Below are 22219 nucleotides of genomic sequence, written 5' to 3'. Positions count from 1 at the left end.
TGTGTTCCGTGTCTGCTGGCTTCACCTCCAGTTCCCGGAAACCATGTTCGTGGCTGTCCAGAATACTTGAGTTGCTTTCCACGCTAGTTTTTAAGGTTGTTCACGCCCGGTCTGAGAGAGCCAAGGCTTGCACAAAACGAGCCGAATCGGTGCGGTCAACATGGAGTAGCTGCTGGAGGACATAGTCAGACCACCAGGCCCTCACTGGATTGTTGTTTGGAACGGGCTGCGAAGACGACAAACATTTTTTATTGCATTTTGGGTATGTTAAGAGACACACAGGCACCGTAAACTTGCCCCGGCAACTGCTGTTTTACCTGAGTGGAAGCTCGTAGACGCAGCTGCAGCTACTCCACGTTGACCGCACCGATTTCACTCGATTGACCGTACTCGCATATTTATAGCAATCAAGATTAACGTAAACACACAATTCTCCTTTTTAAAGGTTGCCATTTGAACTTTGAGTTGTAGACCCTGCTCAGACGGCTTGCATACTGTGAGTCAGGGCCTAAATAATAAAAGACTCACTGTTGAGTATTACATTCATCCATCCATCCATTTCAACTTTGAAATAACATTGGAAATTCATTTTTTGGTCTGTTTTGCCTCATCTTACTCACTCACAATCAGGGCTGCACGATTATGGCCAAAATGATAATCACGATTATTTTGATCAAAATTTTGATCGCGATTATTCTCACGATTTATTTGTTGATTTGAACCAAAACAAATTTTATCTTCATATCATAATAATAATAATAATAATAATATAATAATATTACATTTATTTATAGAGGGCTTTCCATCAAAGTGCTTTGCAGCAAGAATTCACTTTATACAAACAAAACAAAAAAATTAATATCGAGACAGTAAAAAGTCAATAACACTGTACAAATACATCAAAGATGAATTAGCATTTAGGACTCATACGCAGCGGTGAATAAGTAAGAAATTAAGAAAAAATAGGCTATTTATAACTGCGAGAGGGATTGTGATGAACGCTACTCACAGAGAGACGACTGACTCATTATGAACGGGTCCGGCACGGGTCAAACGGCGGATACATGATATTCTGGCCATGGGTCCCATCTCTGGGCCAGGTCCAGCATCTCCGTCTCACACGCTGTTACTCTACCAACTGAAGTTAATTGCATTCAATAACTTCTTCTGTGTTCTTCGCCGTAGCGGTCGCGATAGCAGAGTTACCTGCGGAAACACTGTTACAAATACAGGTTTGCCCCTCATACTTAACAATATACAGCTGTGTTAATAAAAAATTAAAAGTGTGGACCGGCGCTGTGTGGCGGGGCGCGGAGTAAGAGGAGAAAGAGTAGAGGAGAGATCCCACACAGGCCCGGCTTTACAGACAAAATGGGTCATGTAACTCAAAATTAAACCATATCCATATAAACAGCATTGCAGCGGATGAGAGGACATTAGCACCGGTTAGCTAACAGAGGAGCTAACAGACGCTACTAGCACAGACTAGCACTGCTCACTGCTGTTGTCTGAAAAACAACACAGACAGGACAACATGTTGCGTTCACTGGTAAACTGGTAAACCTTGAGACCGAAGTATAACCAACTGCTATCTATTGAGTTTACCTCCCGTTACTCTGTCCTCTGTGACTGTCTACATCTAGAAACAGAGCTGCACGGGCTGCAGTGAACAACTGTGACTCGCACATGATCTGACAGGGATTACGGAGCGGTAGATTGGCTTTGCAAAAAAAACGGAGCGTTCTATGAAATGATGCTTTATAAAAAATAATCTGTCTATCATGCAAATTTGATTGTGGGAAGTCAATATAGCGATATCATTCGATTAATTGTGCAGCCTTACTCACAATAGAATCTTTCTGTCTGGAGTACATGCGGTATGGTGTATTTTAGTAAATGTTAACTTTCTTCTGCCCATGGACATACCTATGTGCACAGGGTTTGAGACCTACCAACATATTTTTGAGAGTGAGACTGAAAAGCAGGCAAAGCTAATTGATGTTAGTTCATTCCTTACTTACTTTATGTCTACAAGTTGTGTCAAATTGGTTCCAAGTGTAACAAAGTAGTGCTACACCCTTTGTCCTATAAACTAGCATGCTGTGTGCGGCTGGTTGTGTTGGTAATGAGAGACTTGTATCACTGTCACAGTGTCAGATCATCTATTGGCTTAGGATGGTTCATGTAACCTTTCTTTCGACCGCCCAAGGTTGTGCTCTCTATGCAGGAGAGCTGCATTACTTAAGTGCTTTTGACCTTTCGTGGATGTCATGAATCGTGAACATTTCCTTTCCTGAGCTTCCAAGACCCCTTGATGTCACCTGTTGATTGACCATTGTGTGATGTTGTTGACTGTACCAGTTCTAGTGATTGGATGTCATTGAGGGCCAAAAAAAAAAAAAACTCCTAATATTGCACACATCTGTACTGACATGCTGTCCACACAATCAGTAGCATTTTCTAAGCATTTTTCATCTTTGCCTTTTCTGGATGAGATGCCGTGCACAGCTCCTAGAATTCCAGGCCTCCATTTGATAGGGCAGTATATAGTGTGTGTGTGTGTGTGTGTGTGTGTGTGTGTGGCACTGACATTGATGAATAACATTGATGCACCGTTTTTTTATTACACATTTAAAAATTTAAATTTTGAATTATTTTGGTTTAGGGCTTAAGCTCACACCTTAATAGATTTCAGTCATCATATTAATCTGTGTAATTTACAGTCTGACAACGTGTATAACCACAGACGAACTAAACGACACTAAAGGCATGAAATTAAAATACCATTGCAGTCTACTGCGGAGGAACAGAATGTGATTCCACTATTGAAGCCTTATTTGGCTCAGTATTAGGGCAAAAATACATTGCTGGAATTTAGCCAAGTATGCAATATAAATAAAAGTTGAGTGGGTGAAGCTATGCTCAGTGCTTTGTATCTGATATTCACTTTGGTTCACACAGAAGTAAGGTGATATTTATGAGTCATTGTATTATTCTGGGAGCCTGGAATTATTTGGAACATTCTTTTGCTCATAACGGTTTCAAGAGGCGCAGTTCCGTGACTCCATGGCTCTTCTGTACCTCTTGTGATCACTGCTGTATTAATGCACAAAACAGATTTGCAAATTGTTCTCGTTCCATGCATTAATTTTTCCGTTTTCATTATGCCCCACTCCAATGTACAGCGAACTCGTCTGAATATCCAACATAAAGTACAAGATTGTGAGATGGAGTAAAAAAAGATGGGGACTGAGAGGGAGGAAAGAAGTGATGAGGGCGTATCCTCACCCCTGTGATGCTATCATTAGCTCTCGTTAGATTACAGAGCTCACACTGGCCTTGCCTAAGTTAAGAATGATGAGACAAGCTAGGAAATTGGTTGGCAACGTGCCATGTCACAGCAACAGTAAAAAGGCTTTTCTGGTTTCACAAACATGTTCATTCCAACAACAAAAAATGCCACGCTGACAGCTGAGTTTGTGGGCCAAGCACCAATGTGAACTCGCCTGTCACAAACAATTATATTGGAGTGAAGTTTCCCTGTCCTCAGAGGTCACATGTCCCGAGGCTCAGACTGAAAGTGATGGAGAACAGTGACAAAGCCATTTACAAGTCCAAGTTCCCAATCCTGAGCATCAGCTTCATGGTGGCCTAGCCACAGCTACGCAGCCCCCAGTGCAGCCATACAGTAGTCACAGCTTTGAGTATGGAACTTTAAGTTGTGCACTGCTGTCTCAGGTTTGAGGCCACGTGTACATGGAGTAGGCCTGCACAGTTAATCCTTATAAAATGTCGCTCTAGATTCACCCTGGTCACTATTTCTTTCTTTTTTTTAAGTATACAAATTTTACGAACCGACTGCCTCAAACGCCACTACTTTCTTCTGTGAGTTTTAGACACACTGTATATAATAGGTGTTAAAGCGCTCTGAGCGCTGCGACGCTCCCCTCTCTCTTCATTGAGTCCTATGTTTACAGACTTGTGTTGATGCGCAATGTGCTAATGTGCTATAGGTAGTAAATGTCCTTAGTTTTTGTCAACGTCTTTTCATAGAGCAAATAACGTTATATCTTTCCGACCATGACATTTCCCGTAGACGGGTATAGTTTCCATCAGAAATTCTCACATTCCATGTATAATTGAACGTAACAACAATACTCCGTGCTGGTAATGGCCGATGAAGCTTCGTGAACCAATGTCTTTGTTTTCTGAGCTCGCTAGATGGCGAACTTGGTTTTAAGAGAAAGCCGTTAGGCATTGCCACTCAGTGTATCCTCACCCCTTTGTTGAACAGCGGGCGCCATTTCGTCATCTTTCCATCAGAAAATAAAGACACTGGTTCACGAAGCTTCATTCGGCCATCATTAGTCCGTGTCTCTCGCTTGGCCTCATGACGGTACCGACAGTTGGAAGAAAGCGGCGACTGTGTCAGTAAGTGCCTTGCTTGGAAGGTGGTAAAATATGTGGATAGTTTATTACATTAAACATCCCATGAATTTGAAAGTAGCCTACATTTGAGAAATGAACACAAGGAGGCTAACCCAGCTTAGCTTAACAAGGTAAAGGAGAACGCCAATTAATACTGGGATGTCTACACAACTTTGAGTCAATTGGCTTTAAAAAAGTAATCGCTTTACCTGAACCAAAAACACCTGTTGGTGTCTGTCTCCTTTAGTCTGTGTCTCCTTTAGTCTTTCTCCCCATTAGTCTGATTAGTCTGTTGATGTATGTCTCCTTTAGTCTGTTGTCTGTCTTCTTTTGTCTGTTGTCTGTCTTTAGTCTGTTGTCTGTCTCCTTTAGTGTGATGTCTGTCTCCTGTAGTCTGTTGTCTGTCTGTCTCCTTTAGTCTGTTGTCTTTCTCTTTTAGTTTGACGTCAGTCTTTAGTCTGTCTCCTTTAGTCTGTTGTCTGTTTAGGTGTCTCTCCTGAACATGTCAAACCCATTCTTCACTCACTGATGCGTCTTGTGTTGACTGTTTACGTATCTAATATATCTAATATATCGTATTATATATCTGTGCTCATCAGCATATGTCCATTGTTTGTACTGGTGTTATTGTTGAATACATGCTGAATACATATTTATAAATTTGTATGATATTTTTTGTTATTTTTACACAATACTTTTTCTGACATTTTTTAACCCCCGACAAATAACCTCTATTACAAAAAACTAAACTAATAAAACTAAACAAAAACTAAACTAACTAATAAAAACTAACCTAAAAATAAAAATGTATAATTATTTCAAAAACTAAAGCGAAACATGATTTTAAAAACTAATTAAAACTAAATTAAAACAAATTGTGGCCGAGAATCGTGAAATCAATTTTAAGCAAAAAAATCACAATTCATATTTTTCCCCAAATCGTGCAGGCCTAACATGGAGTCATACTGGTGTGATCGATTTTAGATATTCCTCACATCCAACATACAGTACAGATCCAAGACCTCTGAGCCTTCAACATATTTCCATAACTGCAGGTGCATATGCATAGAATTTGTTTTCCTAACTTATATTGGAAGTGTAGCAATGTCTGCAAAAGTGGCATTGCCTCTAAGACTAATCACAACTGGGATTGGTATACAATATGAGGATGGAGGGTAATCCATTACATGCATTGCCATTAATTATTATTAAAGTCATGGAGGTACTTTGCATAATAGGAGTCCTACAAAGGGATCCTAAAGGAATAGGTTGAAGCTGTGATTAATTCTAATTGGAATAATATTTTAGAGACCGTCATCTTAAAGGTCCTGATAGATGGACTATCTTCTCCAGGGGCCTGGTGTATAAAAGACGGCACAGCTTTTATACCAGAAGATGGCGTACGACCAAAACTTGACAAGTACTTACGCACAGAAATATTCACAACACATAAAACCGGGCGTATGCCAGGTCCTACGCTCCTGACCTTCATACTGTACATCAACTGTTCATACTGTGAATCAACATGAAATTGAGCGCACATGAACTAGCCACTGACCCGTGAATTAACATGGAAAAGACTATAAATTCTTTCTTTGTCCAATCACAACAGGTTATCCCACACACACGGGGGGAAAAAAAAGGTTTTTAATCTAGGATAAGCAATAAAGAAAATGGCCAGTCTGGCAAATGGTGAATGGCAGTGAATGCATAGAAACCATGGCAGAAATAAAAACCAAGTCTTAAGTGAAGTGGAAATCGAGCCACTACAGAACAACATGCATCTCAGTGTCAGTCCAAATTACACATAATAAGCAGTTTGAACTCACTGATGTAATGCCATTTATTTTCATAAGTGTTAGTAGTACAGATTGTGGGAGACCCGACTCAAGAGGAGGAGAGGTTAGTGAGGCCAGCATCTCCACAGGTGGGGGTGCGCACGGATCCGCTGTGCCATGCATGTATGAAATATAACCTAGTAAATAGGACTACAGTAACAGAGATATGTGCAGTATTAAGACAGTCAAGACAGCCCAGTGTTTGGCGGCACGGGTACACCTTGTTCACTCACGTAGCCTAAAAATCACCCACGGGATCAATTACACAGCCAATGAGTTTCCCCCCCCCCGATACAGGGTTTGTTCCGGGGGAGATGGATCCGTGGATCCCGCCTCCGCGACTACAGACCTACAGACACTTTTGCTTTTTCCCGTGCCTATATTTAATCTATGGGAAATTTGGAGGATGACGAAAATAGTGTTTTTTTTTCATTAATTTCCCATCCTCACAGAGGTTAGGTAGCCTGCGAAGTAAACCGTTATTAGTGTGAAAGATGTAAAATATTATCCAAATAAATTATCAAACAGTCAGTGGATATAATTGTTTTTTCGTAGACAATGCCACAGACGTCCACCAGTTGGCCTAAGAGAAGTGCAAACTTTATTCTGTAATGTTTATTGATTTTCAGCGGCCCGCACATTCTCACGTCAAGTTAATTTGCTATATATCACAAAGTGGCTTTTTGTGCGTATGCAGCATTTATACATGAGGCCCCAGGACACTATAGAATATTCTTAGCCAACACAGTAAGAGTCACGATTAACCTAGTGACATTGTCAGATACTCGGAAAATGGACTAACTTTTAGCTGGAGGACCGCACACACGTACACTAATTGGATAACCAGAGGCTGGGTTGCTGTCACATGAGTCCCCACTGCAGAATTTCCCTCAATCTGTTTAGCTTTTTGGGCGGTTTGATGCGCATTGACCCTCTTGCTGTATATGAGCTCACAGGTGTGAAGGGACTGTCAAAGGAAACGTGTTTTCCAGCCCAGTTATTTTCTCATTCCGTTGCACATTGAGAAGTCACAGTTGACCAAACATTGTAAGCAGTAGCTTAATGAGATGGGATTACTCAAATGCTTTGCCAGAAAATGTTTACATGCTGTGTAATCGGAGCCAAGCTGTACTGTGCAATGAATTCCCAAACCCAATGACATAACCATAAGGCCTGTTCAAACGGTATTTTTTTTTTCAGTATATGCTTGTTTATATTAAACCAGGTGTGACTCATTGAGATCAATTATCTCTTTTGTTCATTAAGGGAATGAAATCAGGATGAGTCTAGGTGATGCTGTGAGGGTCCCACTTATGCAAGGCAGTGTCCACACCATTCCTCGTCCACGTTTCTTCAGCAACACAAGCCAACAGCATAGCAGAGGATGACTGTGTTAGACAGCTCTGGCTGACTTCTTTCTTTCGGCCTTGCCGTGGTTGCCGCTGTCGACCGGCATTAGCAGAGCCTCATCTGCTTTGGCATGTAGCACTTCTAATGTGGGCTTCCAGGACCAGCCTGACAGCGCTGGCTATCTTGCCCTGCCAGTAGCAGTGATTTTACTTCCAGAGATGTATCCCCTGGTAATACTGCACTGTGACAACAGTAGCAGTTTGGTAGTGATGCTGCAAAGCCCAACTTTTGTCCCAGTCCAGACAAACTGCCCTGCTTCCAACATTTGCCTGTCTCCCCCATGAGGAATCCGAAGTAATGACAACACTGTTGGCGCATCCACAAGCCTTATGTGATCGCGCACACGCCCTCCCACCATGCAGTTGCTAGTAGCCCCAGAGAACACTGAGGATAAAACAAAAAAAAAGAACATGATGGTAATTATGTTCACTCGAGTTTCAGTGCGGGAAAGTCACCGGACAACACAGTCTTGTGAACATAGTCATTCTGAGAAATAGAGTTGTGTGGCGCTGCTAGGCTTTATTAGCTTTGTAGCCACTCATTTTCCAACGGCTTGAATGTAACGGCCGTTAATTTATATCAATAAGATACGCACGAAAGCTTTAACCGTTAGGGTCCAAAGGGTGCCGTGGCCAACTTGCAGACAAACGGGGATCCCCACCAGCGAGAGGCTTGAGAAAAAATGACTCCACACAAGAGTGGCTGACCCAGCATGTGTGACACCCAGATGGCAGTGCCAGCATGGTGACTGACTGTGTAACCACCCTCTCAACAGATAAAATGCTCAGCCCGAGGCAGCGTCATAGATACAGTACAACATAATTACTGTAGCACTAATTAGGAGTTTCTGTTCTATTAGCACGCCACTATTGTGCATGATAATGAAAATAATCTGGATCTGTCAGTTGGTTAGTCATCATAAAAGTATCAAGAAATGCAAGAGACCACCTTAGGGAAGAGGCCTGTGTATTCATCGAGCAATGATGTATTTGGACTAACAATTTTTAAATGTTAGTATAGTGGGTCCCCAGTGTAAAGGGCTTCTGTAAAGGAAATCTGGCTCAACTTCTGCATCATTGCAACTCAACACCATCTGCCAAGGCACTGTTGGCAAGTCAGACACATGCAATCGAACATTTCTCTGAGACTACTTTGAATGGCCTACTCCTGGTGATTTCTTAGACCAGAGATAAAACAAAGTGGACTTTCTGGATAGGATTGTCTCCTCACTTGTACCTGCAGTTACACACCAAAACAGTGCTGCTTTTTGTGTTTGCATTTGCAGATATTGGATGTGTTGCGCCTAAAGATGATTGGCTTTTCCCAAAATAAACTTTACCGTTGTTTTTACCTTAACCCTCATTTCAAGTGTTTTTGAAATAGTATTGAGTAAAAATTGACATACTCCAGTCTGTGATTATCCATCAACATCTATTCCTTTAATTTTAGTCTAAATATTTCCTAATTACTGCTTTCTAACTCAAACATTAGATATAATTTCCTATAAATGAGGTTTATTGACCATAAATTCCCCAAATAACTGTAAAACTAAAGTTAATAAGTTAATGTTATGTAGTGTTTGGGGGGGGGGGGGGCGTCAAAAGTGATAGAAAGCATCAACAAAAGTGTTAATATTCAATTTTGACTGGAAGACAACACAAGGTTAAAATGTTCCAAAAACCGTTTCAGTGGTTCATCAACTCGTAACAGGGTTAACGCACTTCTGCTTTCGCTTTGCGGCTCTAACGGTTATAACTGCACTATGCAGGTTTGTCAGATCAGGTAGTGGATCTGTAGTTCCAATGAGACCGCGGTAATGGACAATTCTGCTTCCAACCTGTAGGGGGGCCGAAGAGGAAAAGTGCTTTGGTGTCGCTTTAATGAAATTGTGTCTAAAAGATTTTGCCTCTAGATGTAGTAATTCAGGTACTTTCCGTTGAAGTAGACTCAAATACAGACTTTTGTAAACGGCAAGTGGAATTAAAGACCGTTAACTAGGTCGGCATCTTGCAATTTTACAATCGTTGATCAGTCAAAGATAAACAATAGGGAGCAACGTTGCTAGAAATGTCCCTTTAATAGATCTCAGGTAACTGCAATAATAAACTAATAAAACTAACTAAAACAGGGTGACTAATAAAAGTCACCCTGCTACTATCTGCCTCATACAGTTGATGGCATACACAACAGACAAGGCATACATTCTGCTTAATAAGTGACTTGGACAGAACTAAAGAGTGAATTGAGTTTATTTAATTTGTAGTTTCTAAGCAATTTATACAAGTCCTTCTCCATCTAGTATCTGTCTACTTAATCTACAAAAATCATAACAGTAAATGCTTAAAAGTCAAACTTGCGTCTACTCTGTGTTCTGTGAATACAAAATAAGCACCTGTGATGGCTGAGCTGCATTAGGAATCTTCCTTAACCTCCAGAAGCATGCTTCCACGTGCAATTCATCTGTACAACCCAATGTACGGTTGTATTTTCAAAGCTTTTTTTGTTTTCCCGCTCCATGCCATTTTTATTGAAAGTAAGCAATTTAGTTTTCCTCCACTCAACCAGGGCCGGATTAACAATTTATCCAACAATTATATTATAACAATTCCCCCATAAATTTAGTTCACACCCAAAGGACAACATGTTATGAGTAGATTTCAATAATTGACAACAAATGCAAGCAGACAATCACAAGAGAGGATGCTATTTGAGATAAAAGCACATGGCCAACATTTTCAAAAATGCATCAGCGTAGATGGGTGAGTCCGCACATAACAAAAACCACTACAGTTCACAAGGCAAAGTGTCCAGAATAGGGTGACCATGTGGAATAAGATAAATATTTAAACTGCCTCTCGCAACGCTGGATGTACTTTAACAGATATCATGACCTTTAAACAGAAGCTAAGTAAAAATGTCTGCACACATGACAATGGCATGACGTTTGGGCTACGATATTAGCTGCCTTTCACATCCTGGAACAACTTCATTAACCCTCCTGTTGTCCTCAAGGTCTAACTTGACCCATTTTCTTAAAGTTTCTAAATCAGAAATTTTGGTTCCCTTCAAACTGTAAAAGAAAATAAGGTCGATGGTTCCACACAATGCTCCTCACTAGTTAAATAAATGATCAGTTCACTATTTTCATTGAATTTCTTTTTTTTTTTCTTCATTTTATAGCTTTTAATAAAAAAAATTAAAGACCACCAAAAGTGACAGAAATATACGGAAGAACAACGAACGTCCCAAAAATGCAGAAATGATCAACAAAGCCATTGTAAAATCAAGAAAAATGTCAAAGTGAACACAAATGTCAGAGAAAGCTTCAAAAACGTCAAAACGACAAAAAGGTCCAAACAAAATCAACAAAGAACTTTGGGAAAAGTGACAAAAGTGGCTTATGAAGGTTTTAACATAAAATGTTGACCCAGAAACACTAAATGTTTCCACAGTCTACGGGACGAGAACACGAGGGCTGAGGTGATTTTTGGTACTGGACATGTTGGTACCTTAGTTTTATAACCTTTAAGTTATTAATGTTTTTTGGGCCAGTTGTTAAATGTTATCTGTTGTTTTCAGCAGTCATTTGCCTTACAAAAAGTCCCATTGCACCACCAGATGTTTGTCTGCTCAGCATTGATTTTCACCTAGAACAAATAGTGCTTCTCCATTATGGATTCACTGGACACAAGCTTAAATACTTAGCTGTGTGGCCATACACTAAGACTAGCAAATGAGTGTGTGCATATCAATAACAACCTTGTAGTCTAGGACATAGGGTGTATCTGGATATACAGTGCTGGAGGCATTGATCCTGTACATGTGCCACGCAAGTGACTACAAATCGATCCCTAACTTTCAGGGAGACTACTGAATTTACTAGAACAAGAGAACTTCACCTGCTGTCAGGTCAAACCAATAGTAATACTTTATCCAGTAAACCTAGAACTGTGCTTGCATGGCAACGTTCAGAATCACAAATGCCAATAAGCCTCCATTTCATATAAAAGCTGTTTTTAGTCCAGAGCCGCTTAAATATATGAAGCTCATCATTGTAGTTAAACCCCACAACTCTGGGATCCTCTCCAAAGGAACTGGAAAAGACTTAACTTGGCATCTCCCACTTCAGTTTTCCCCAACAAATGCTCTGTGTGCTCCCTTTCTCTCTCTCTCTGTGTTTCTGTCTCTGTCTTAACACCTTGCCTAACGTTAGCGCTCTTCTAGATATTGTGTGATATTGAGAGCCCCCCCCTTACAGCCCTAGGCATGACCAGTGCTCCCATTTGCTTCCCCCTTAGGCCTCCAACCCCTTAACTTTGAACCCCACTGTCCTGCTACTGGGCCTGTACAATTGTACGATTCTCTGCCACAATTTATTTATTTTTTCTCACAAAGTGATGTTTATTGCTTACATGATCAAAACCCTACCATAAGTTAGAGCCATTTAGACCAGCAAACTTCACCTAGTATTTTTCCTTGGAAATGTTAAGGTACTAGTAGCATCACACTACAATGTATACTTTTAACCCTAAATGCATACTAAAATCAAGCCATCGCATCAACTCACATGTGGCCTCTGCTTTAATGGTAAATGGCTGAAGTGTAGCCCAGAGCCCTGGATCCCTTACCTTGCTCAGGTTGTTTAATCCTTCCCAGCGTCAACCATGGCGTCTGAAATTGTCGCGCCAGGCGCACTGCGTAACCTAGACTGTGCGTTTCCTTCTTGAAGTTGGAACCACGTTGAAAGGAGATGACAGCACTCAGGACACTTATCAGCCTTGTAAAAAAGCCCATAGTTACGAAAGTGACCCTTGCTCTCTCTCCTGACATGATTGACAAATCCGTGACGAGTCCTCACTTTCATCTCCTGCCTAGCACCCAAGCTCACACAGGAAAAGGGGACAGAAAGGAGCTGCTGGACCAAAGACTTTTTTTTTTCTTTATCATTCCTTTTCCTGTTTTGGCCTTGAAGTTATATTGGTAGCCCAGAAGTTGCTAAACCCTGTTATCTGTGTTACAGTACATTTATTCATATTTCAATAAGTGTTCTGCTATGATTTGGATACACTTAATCCGTGTTATGACATGACATTTATTTGGAGAGAGAGACAGAGAGAGCCTTGATAATATTGATGTTGCTGCTGTGATTTTTATTGCATAGCTAATAGATTGTTTAACCCTTGTGTTGTCTTCCCGTCAAAATTGAAAACCAACACTTTTTGTTGTTGCTTTTTTTCAATGTTTGCCACTTTTTATTGACGTTTTTAGCACTACCTAACACTAATTTATAGGAAATTATACCTAATGTTTGAGTAAGAAAAGCAGAAATTAGGAATTATTTGGACTAAAATTAAAGGAATGGATGTTGATGGATAATCACAGACTGGAATATGTCAACTTTTGCTTAATACTATTTCAAAAGCACTTCAATTTTTTCATTCAAATAATAAAAAATTGAATAAGACACTCCACAGTTAATGAAAGTAGAGATTAGTACTTGCCAAAGAGCGTTGTGTGGAATCAATTGTTATTTTGGGTAGTTACAAAGAACATTGATATAGGAAAACGGGTCAATTTGACCCGAGGACAACATGAGGGTTAAAATTACTACGTAGCCACGTGTTGACAGCGATTAAAGGTGTATTACACGGTTTGCTCTGTTATGGATATGTGTGCTGTAGTAGATGTGGCTTTTTCTCAGTTGGTGTTACTGAGCAGTATGTTACATGTTAAGTATTAGAGATTAATGTAAACATTTAGTTTTGGTAAATGTTCATAGTCAGATGCTTATTAATGTGCATTATGAATTGCTTATATTTCAGAACCACATCCATCTTCAAATACAATTTTGTAGTTAACCTCATGTTGGAGTTGTAAATAAATCTTCCTGGATCTTAAAGTCTGACATCTCTGGTTCTAGTTCTTCCCGGCCCCCCTACAGCGGGCCGGTGTTTCAGCAGCCAGTTTTCAATAGTTTTTACAAGCCCATTGCCTTATATTGTAATATAATATTTCAGCTTATGTAGGCCTGTCAGTGCTTTCTCAACATATTGAACACGCTTTTAAAAATACCGCAATAATACAGAAAACCGTGATACTTTTGGTTGCTATAACCAAGAGGTTATATTTTCATAACGTTACATTACTAGTGTGGACACGGAGTCAGAGACACACTCCATAGGCCTCCTGTCTGTGTGCAGCACAAGGCTGCTCGCCTCAACCTTGACTAAGAAGAAAAACCCCTTTGCATAAATATGACCCCCATAGCCTGACTCCAGACCAACAGCGGACAGTTTAATGCTATGACTTAAGGTGGAGCATTTGCACCATCTGCCAACGAGCTGAATAAGCTATCCAACCATCCTCAAGTTCTCACCACAACCCCAGTCCAAGATCACGGATACTCAGCAGACATCGTGTGGTCAAAATGACTGCAGACATCCATAGCAAACTATTTGGCTGAACTATGAAGAACAACCTTGGTCCAGCACCAATGCCGATAGACAGATGTGTCCTTTCTCCTCTTGACTTCACGGCCTTGAAACATTGTGAAAACATATTAGATGATCAAGGTAGACAAGGCTAATTCTTTACATGAAGTGAGTAGGGGTGGGGGAAAAAATCGATACAGCATAGTATTGCAATATTTTCAGTGGCATTACTGTATTGATAAACAGGCGCCAAGTAGAGATCTTTTATTATATGTGTTGGTCAGTTTGTCCCATTTTGAGAAATGTCTCTTTTTAGATAAAACCGATGTTGACCGTTTCCTTTTGGGGACATCATTTGAAATTGTGAAAAATTAGAAGTTGTCTAAAATCGCAATACTATCGTATTGTGGCATGAGTATTGCGGTGATATTGTATCGGGAGACGTCTGGTGATTCCCACCCCTAGAATTGACTGATGTAGTTGCAATCTGTAGCTAATTAAACACATAACATAAAACATAACCAAATAAATAATGGCTGCTGTCCTGTTCAATTTTCAGAAACGTCTCAAACTCACTTGGGTGTGAGAATGCAACAATAGCCATGCTAGATAATTAGGTTCTATTCAGTCCAGTTGGAAAAAAAAGCCATGCAAACCAGAGCAACATATGCCAGAGAGGTTGGCCACCACAGCAGAGACTCTCTTATTAATTGCCTGTCAGATGTGGTTCTCACGTGTGGCTGTGGCAGATGGCCTACAAGGCACACTGAGGTGGCTCCTTGCCTCGCTGTGTGCCACCTCTCAGTTACAGAGAGATAATTGTGCTTGGCCATTTTAGCTGTGCATCTGGATCCACAAAAACTCTTATCACGATGATGCACAGTGTAAAGTTGTTGTTTTTGTCAATATACTTTGCATTTTCTTTTTAGAGTAGGCCTATTTTCAACAAATATACTGTATAAAGTTATATATGACCTTTTATATACAGTATTTCCTGGCAATGTGTTAGGGAGGTTCATCAAATCCAGTGAAAGACATGTAAAATGTGCTGATTGCGCCTGTTGGTGAGAATCGATCAATTCAAAGGAAAGACATTGAAACACAATACATTACTGAATCTGTGTATCAATAAAACGCAGAGATTTAAGACTGAATAATTCAAGAGCTCTTTCACAGATTTGATATAGAATGGATTCCAGGAACAGTGTATTTTAAAGAGTTGATTTTATTATGTTTGACAATTTAAGGTTGCAGTCAGTGATGCTTGAGTGACTGCTTGATTTAGATCTTTATCAATATGTAGCATAAAAAAACAGCATTTGTAAGTTTATCTTACTTTTATTTTTGTATAGATATAAATGCATCGATAATGGTATGATTCCATATATATATTTTTTTTTGTTAGGGCTGTAACAACATACAATACGAAACCAAAATCTCGACACTCAGATCCACAAACCTGTCTTACGGCGTGAGAAAGCAGAATCACCGACGCCCCCCTTCCAACATTCAGAGTTAGCCTTCCCATCCAGACCCAATGCTACCACTTCTTTTACCGTGTCTTGTTCCTGATGGTTCAGTAAACTGACGTTAAGGTCCTTAGTACCGGAGTTAAGTGCTGACAGGGCTGACGGCTAGCTGGCTGGGGGCTGACTGGATCTGACCCCAGGGCCGGGGCTGTAATGATAGTGAATGGCTGCTAGCTGGCTGGGGCTGACTGGATCTGGCCCCAGGGCCGGGGCTGTAATGATAGTGAATGGCTGCTAGCTGGCTGGGTGCTGACTGTGGATGTGTCCCAAGGCCGGGGATTGTAATGATAGTGGATAGTTGCTAGCTGGCTGGGGGCTGACTTTGGATGTGTCCCCGGGTTGTAATGGTTGCTAGCTGGCTTGGGGCTGACTGTGGATCTATCCCCGGGCCGGGGCTGTATTGACGGTGGATGGTTGCTAGCTGGCTGGGGGCTGACACTGGATCTCGGCCGGGGCTGTTATGATAGTGGATGGTTGCTAGCTGGCTGGGGGCTGACTGTGGATCTGTCCCCTGGCCGGGGCTGTAATGACAGTGAATGGTTGCTAGCTGGCTGGGGGCTGACTCCGGATCTGGTCCCAGGTTGGGGCTGTAATCAGCTCTCATCCTGACTGAAGCCTTGCAGAGGTGGAAGACTGAGGCAGACAGACCAGAGTGTGCTAGCTAGCTAGCTAAATTACCATTAGATTAGTGTTCTATCTATACAGTCAACATTACTGATGAATTTGTGGTAGCCCAGAGTTGTTAACCGTGGTCAAAACAATCATACTAAAAATAACTGAGTGTGTTAAACAATGTCGTAATCTGATGTTAACAGGGCTTCCAACTTTTCCCCAAACCTTGGAGTGAGATTTGGGGGGGCCAACCGATATTTTTCTGCTAACAAAGCAATTTCTTTGGGTCTTCATCCTTTAGGGTTTAAATTGGGATTTGTTATTTTGTGGGGGATGGGGCTCTCCCTAGGGGGGTCTGGAGGTATGCCCCCCCAGGAAAAACATTTGAAAAAGAAACCATTAAATGGCACTTTCTGGAGAGTTTTTTTGCAAAAAATGGAAAGATCAAGTCTTACATTATATCTGCAAAACTGTGGGGTTAAGAACCTTTGCATTGTTGTAGTATCAACAAATTTTAGGGCATTCAGCATTTACATTATTAACTTATGATATAAGAACTGACCCAGACAATGTGCTAAACGTAATGGACCACATGAAGAGACAGCAGCATATGTCAGCAACAGCTGAGAAGATTTGGGTCTGTGGTGAACAGGTCCAGGGGTCCCTGCCTGGTGTAGGGACCAGGGACCCAAAGTTAAATTAATGTTGAGGGATCAAATAAGACCACTGAAATTCTAAAGAATGAGAACCACTGATTTACATAAATTCTATTCCTTTAACCTTTGTGCCAAGGTTCAGTAATGTTTGGCCCTAATCTTCTGTGCCCCACTTACTGTATTTACTTTTTTGGGAAAATAAAGACTATTTGTTCATTTTATAAAACATCAAATTAATTATTTACAGTTACATTTAGAGATGCACAGAGGTTAAAGATGCGCAATAGTGGCCCAACGTTGCAGTATAGTATATATAGTTTTGTATATATAGTATAGTATAGCTCAGATGTGTTTCATAAGATTTCTGCTCATGTTTACAATTTTGTGCATATCCAAAATATAACTCCTCCCATCTGTTGTCCGAGATTTGGAGAGTTGTAATATAGTCTGCTATGCATGTCATTGCTCCGCCGATTTGGTAGTAGCTCACTCAGACCGTCTGACAGACACAGAGGCCCATTTGGGTCTCTGACAGAGTTTAGAAGTGGCTGTTCGCTGCTCTTTATCGGGGGTCTACGCACGGATGCAACGCGTCACTGCCTCCAGCAGAGCGGGTCCACTAAAATGAACTGAAGCTGCTACACTACCAGCCGCGCTGCTCACCTCTATCTTTACAGAGAGAGAGGACACGAAGCGACGGACGGGTCTGTGATACTCAGAGCACATACCTGAAGCCGGGGAAGTGCACCTGGGATGGCTCGTGAAAAAAAGGTTCTCATTTTGCCACAATTTGAAAATTCCACAGACAGGGAGCGCTCTTGAACCCCTCACAATCTCTGAAAGCACAACTAGTCGATCACGAGTGGCTCAACAGGTAGATCTATAGATCATCTTTCAGAAATTTGACCAACCGGGTTGACACTTCAGCGTGAGAAATCGGGGGTGTGGCGTGTGAGCGTGTGAAACCGGTCAAATGCATGTGTCTCACGGCCAATGCGTGAGAGTTGGCAGCCCTGTGTTAACCGTCAATAATTAGCTAACGTTATTGACCTAGCATTAGCCATTTGCTTGTTATCCAGCACCTTTACAGTAGGCACCAAAACACTTTTCCTCTTTGTTCCCCCTACAGGTTGGAAGCGTAATTGTCCATTACTGTCATCATTACCATTATTCTTATATCTCATTTGAACAAGTTAATGAACCACTGAAACAATTTTGGAAACATTATTTTAAAGTACAAAGAATATTTGGTGTTGGATCCATATTGAATTCTATCAATAAATAAGGTCTCTGTTGTATTACTGTGTTGCAAAGTGGGATGTAATCAATGACAAAACAATGCCATGTGGCAGAAAAAAAGTTATTACTGACTTTAATTAATCTAAATCCCATCAATATTTGGTGATACCAAGCTTTGCCTTCAAACCAGCATCACTTCTTATAGGTATACTTGCGAAAAGTCTAGCAACGTTGAGGATTGTAGACGCAGTGGTCGGCTAAGGAATCTTTCCATACCACAATACTAACATGCTTGTCTCATTTAAGAGTGGGCCAATGTTGGTTCAAATACAGCATTGGACCATTGCTCAATAAATACACAAGCCTCTTCCCTAAGGCGGCCTGCTGCATTTCTAGATACTTTTATGAAGACCTACCAACTAACAAATCAAGATTAATTTCATTATCATGCAACATTGCACAATCACAATAGTGACTTGCTAATGGAACAGAAACACTGGTGATTAGTGCTCCAGTAATTATGTTGTAATGTATCTATGTTCCTGCCTCGGGTTGGGAATTTTAATCTGTTGGGAGAGTGGTCAATGGGGGTGGGCAAAATATTGATTTGTATTGGAATAACGATTCCATCGAGTCATAGAATTACAAAAATCATAGAATTCCAAAGATTAGTTAAGGTTTTTTTGTTTTTTTTACTGTATGTCTACTGCAATCAGATAGATGGATGGATGGATGGATGGATGGATGGATACTTTCTTGATCCATTGAACTTGAACTTCAAGGACCCAGTAGCTTACAAACATCACACACAACATGCACATACATCATAACAGGATGTTAAAATATCAAACAAATCCAAATGAATAAAATACAAATAAAGTATGACTTAAATGAATAGTTCTGAATAAGATCGTCCAAACTAGTGCCATTATTTAAATAAAATTGGATTTAGGCCATAAATGGCCAATGATTAGTTCATTCCATTGTATGACTTGGATTTACACTGCTTAATCTCTGACTTATGGGCAATGGGGGGATTTACTTTAATAATACTAGTTTATTGCTTTTAGTAATGCATTGTATTATTCCTTGAAGTCAAGATATAAAACCCAGGGTTTGTAGTGATTAGCGACTCTAAAGTGATAGTGGCAGATACAAAGAGTCTCCCCTGTGCTTTCTGACCACGCTGGGAAATCTGTAGCAGGAGACGCTAACCCTCGTATGTAGTCACCAGAGGTGGCAAAAGTACTCACTTCCCGTACTCAAGTAAATGTATAAGATACTTGTGTTAAGAAATACTGTGGTAAAAGCAGAAGCACTGATTTAAGTTCTTTACTCAAGTAAAAGTAACAAAGTACAGGCTTGGAAATGTACTTAAAGTGTAAAAGTAGTCATGCAAATGACCACGATTTTTTTATACAAAGCTACCTGGACCAGACACAGTGTTCTAGAGAGCAAGCTGAGAAGCTTTAGTGGACATGGAAAAAAGGCTCTTTATATACCCTTGGCTACATTTTAAATGGATGTGTGCCAACAGGCCTAAAACATCCCATGTCATGAGTGTGACCGAGACTGGGACTCCAGGTCAATAACATTCTGACTGAGCAGCAAGCTATGAATTGATTCTGTGAGAATTCAAACATGAGTCGCCTAACTTACCTCTGAGAGGTTTGATACATTAAGGTTAACATTAGCCCAAATAAAGTCGATTTGAGTCCAGACCAAGTAACGTTAACGTTACTACAGCACCAGTTTTTTAATACAAAGCTATACATGCAGATATTGTATCAGCTAATATTTAGAATATTTTCAGATAAAGTGAACGCTCACTAACCTTAACGTTACTCGAGCTGCTTGAAAACCATGGCCATTGTCATTGCTAGCAGGAGAACACATGTAACTGACCATCAACTTAAACTTAAAGTTACTGAAACCAATAACTTTTGATAACGACAAAAAGATGCCTTTTACCTCTGTATGTTTCAAATTCAATGGTATTATTAAAATCCAGCAGTTTGTGGTGTTTCGGTTGGCACAATTTGCAGCACATTATAATAATAATAATAATATAGACTGATTCAAGCCCCCCTGTCCTTAGTGTTGGGGTTAGGATCACCCTGTTGGGGTTTTAGTCGCTATAACAACCACCCCTCCCTAAATTATCCCTTACGTATATTCCCATCCAATTAGGTTGAATCCTTCATTTATGATGCGAAAAATAACGGCAACACTAAGGAGTAGAAAGTACCAATATTGGTATTGGTACTTTTGGTGTTGAAATATAGGGAGTAAAAGTAAAAAGTCACATATCTGAAAAATCTGCTTGATTACAGTAACAAAGTCTATGTACTTCGTTACTTTCCATCTCTGGTAGCCACGGCATGGATATTGACGCAGAAGCATGAATAATGCTTTTAATGTTTTACTTTTGACTTTTTTAAGTTGGATGTACAACAAGCAACTAATAATAACAATTATTAATTTCCTTGACTGTAGCTGATTTAAATTAACTAATGGAACGATATTGTAGCATTAAAACCGTGGTATCTTAATTTCTCTGCTCTGTCTTTTTAATACTTGACGTTTATGAAGTGGGATGAAGGGCGCTCCATTCCCGGCTCATCTCTCCGTTCTCTGCTTTTTCTTGAACCAGATCATGAAGGAAGGAAAAAAACTCCATCCGTCTCACACAGGACAAGAGTGGAAAAGCTCCTTTCATGTTCCCTATCAAAATAACCAGAGATGTCTGAAATTCCATGTGACAGATACTACCAGGATAAAGGTTAGTACTCAGTGATATTCCAGAAGTGGTTTCAGATTAAATGGTAGAATCACCTCTAGGCAAAGGCACGCAATGAAGGGAATACTAACCTTGTTCATGAGTGAGTAGCGTTGTGTCACGCTGTCAACGCAGTAGTGAGTCGGTCCTCTAGAAAACAGTTTTTGTGTGTGTGTGTTGACACACATCTGGCCTTCAAATTGACAGTGAAAATATGTACTCTACTGCACTGGGGATCACCTATTTTCTTTTTCCGCAAACGTCTGCTCGAGGTCAAATGAACATCACCACAGAAACACCCCATGACTGATATTGACATTGATTTCCTTCCTTCCTCCCATGCTCCTTGCACCCTTGAGCCCCTACCAAGTGTAACCAGATTTCATAATTGACCACCCAAGAATATTATTCGTAATGTGACATTTTCCATGAAAACGGTGCGTCAGTTTACTGGTTTCAGGCAATTAGGCATCTGTTAGTTTACTAAACTCTACAAAGCACCGTACAACGCTGCTGCATGGAATGAAAAGGCATAGTGTTTGTGTGAATCTGGTAAAAATGCCCCACGCCCTCAAGCTATTGTTGATAAAATATTGTATTGTCTGTCAACAACCCAGGTAATAGATCTTGTGTTTTCCAGCCTTTGTTCATTCTCCCCTCTACCGCTCTTCAAAGGGAGTGATTTATCCCCATGTTTAATATCTGATGATATTGGTCTGAGTGTTGGTGGAAAAACTCTTGAGCAATATCTTTTCCTCCACCCCCGTCAAAAATTCAATAACAATCCCACTAAGTTAGATCTTTGAAGTGACTATTTCAACTGACAGAGGCTTGAGGAAAAACGCTGGCTGTGGAGGGCCTCATACAGTTTCCTTTATAAGCAATTATATCAGAGAGATATGTTGGATCATGTCAGCAGATCAAGCATTCACCTCTTCTTTGGGCTCCGTAACATGTCAAACTGTTAATCTCAAGTGTTTACTCTGCTAGATTTAGTAAAATTAGCAAACCACTTTCTTTTTTCATACGGATATCTAAATGATAAATGTGTGTGTGTGTGTGTGTGTGTGTGTGTGTGTGTGTGTGTGTGTGTGTGTGTGTGTGTGTATCTATCTATCTATCCATCTATCTATCTCTCATTACGCTCGTATATGGTAGTTTATTATTCAAGGTTGTGTTTTGTTCCGGAGACTTGTGTGTCTGTGTCTCAGTCCGTCATTTACTCTGCTGGGCCCACTTTCTGAAGTGTGAACTGAATTATAGATTTCTAATTTCATCTAAACTTGAGGCCAGTAGG

At 40.4% G+C, this 22219-nt stretch overlaps 1 long non-coding RNA gene across 1 annotated transcript; it reads right to left on the bottom strand.

Annotated features, from left to right (window-relative positions):
* Window positions 1-2065: 2065 nt before the first annotated feature.
* Window positions 2066-6287, bottom strand: LOC117934728. The gene is made up of 3 exons (XR_004654561.1): window positions 6196-6287; window positions 2722-2724; window positions 2066-2078 (listed from the first exon to the last, which is right to left on the bottom strand). It is a non-coding gene; the product is annotated as an uncharacterized LOC117934728 (long non-coding RNA).
* Window positions 6288-22219: the final 15932 nt, after the last annotated feature.

Source organism: Etheostoma cragini, chromosome 19 (assembly GCF_013103735.1).
Source record: "Etheostoma cragini isolate CJK2018 chromosome 19, CSU_Ecrag_1.0, whole genome shotgun sequence".
NCBI lineage: Eukaryota > Metazoa > Chordata > Actinopteri > Perciformes > Percidae > Etheostoma > Etheostoma cragini.
The sequence above is the reverse complement of the archived record's forward strand: the minus strand, read 5'-3'. Positions and strand labels throughout refer to the sequence as shown.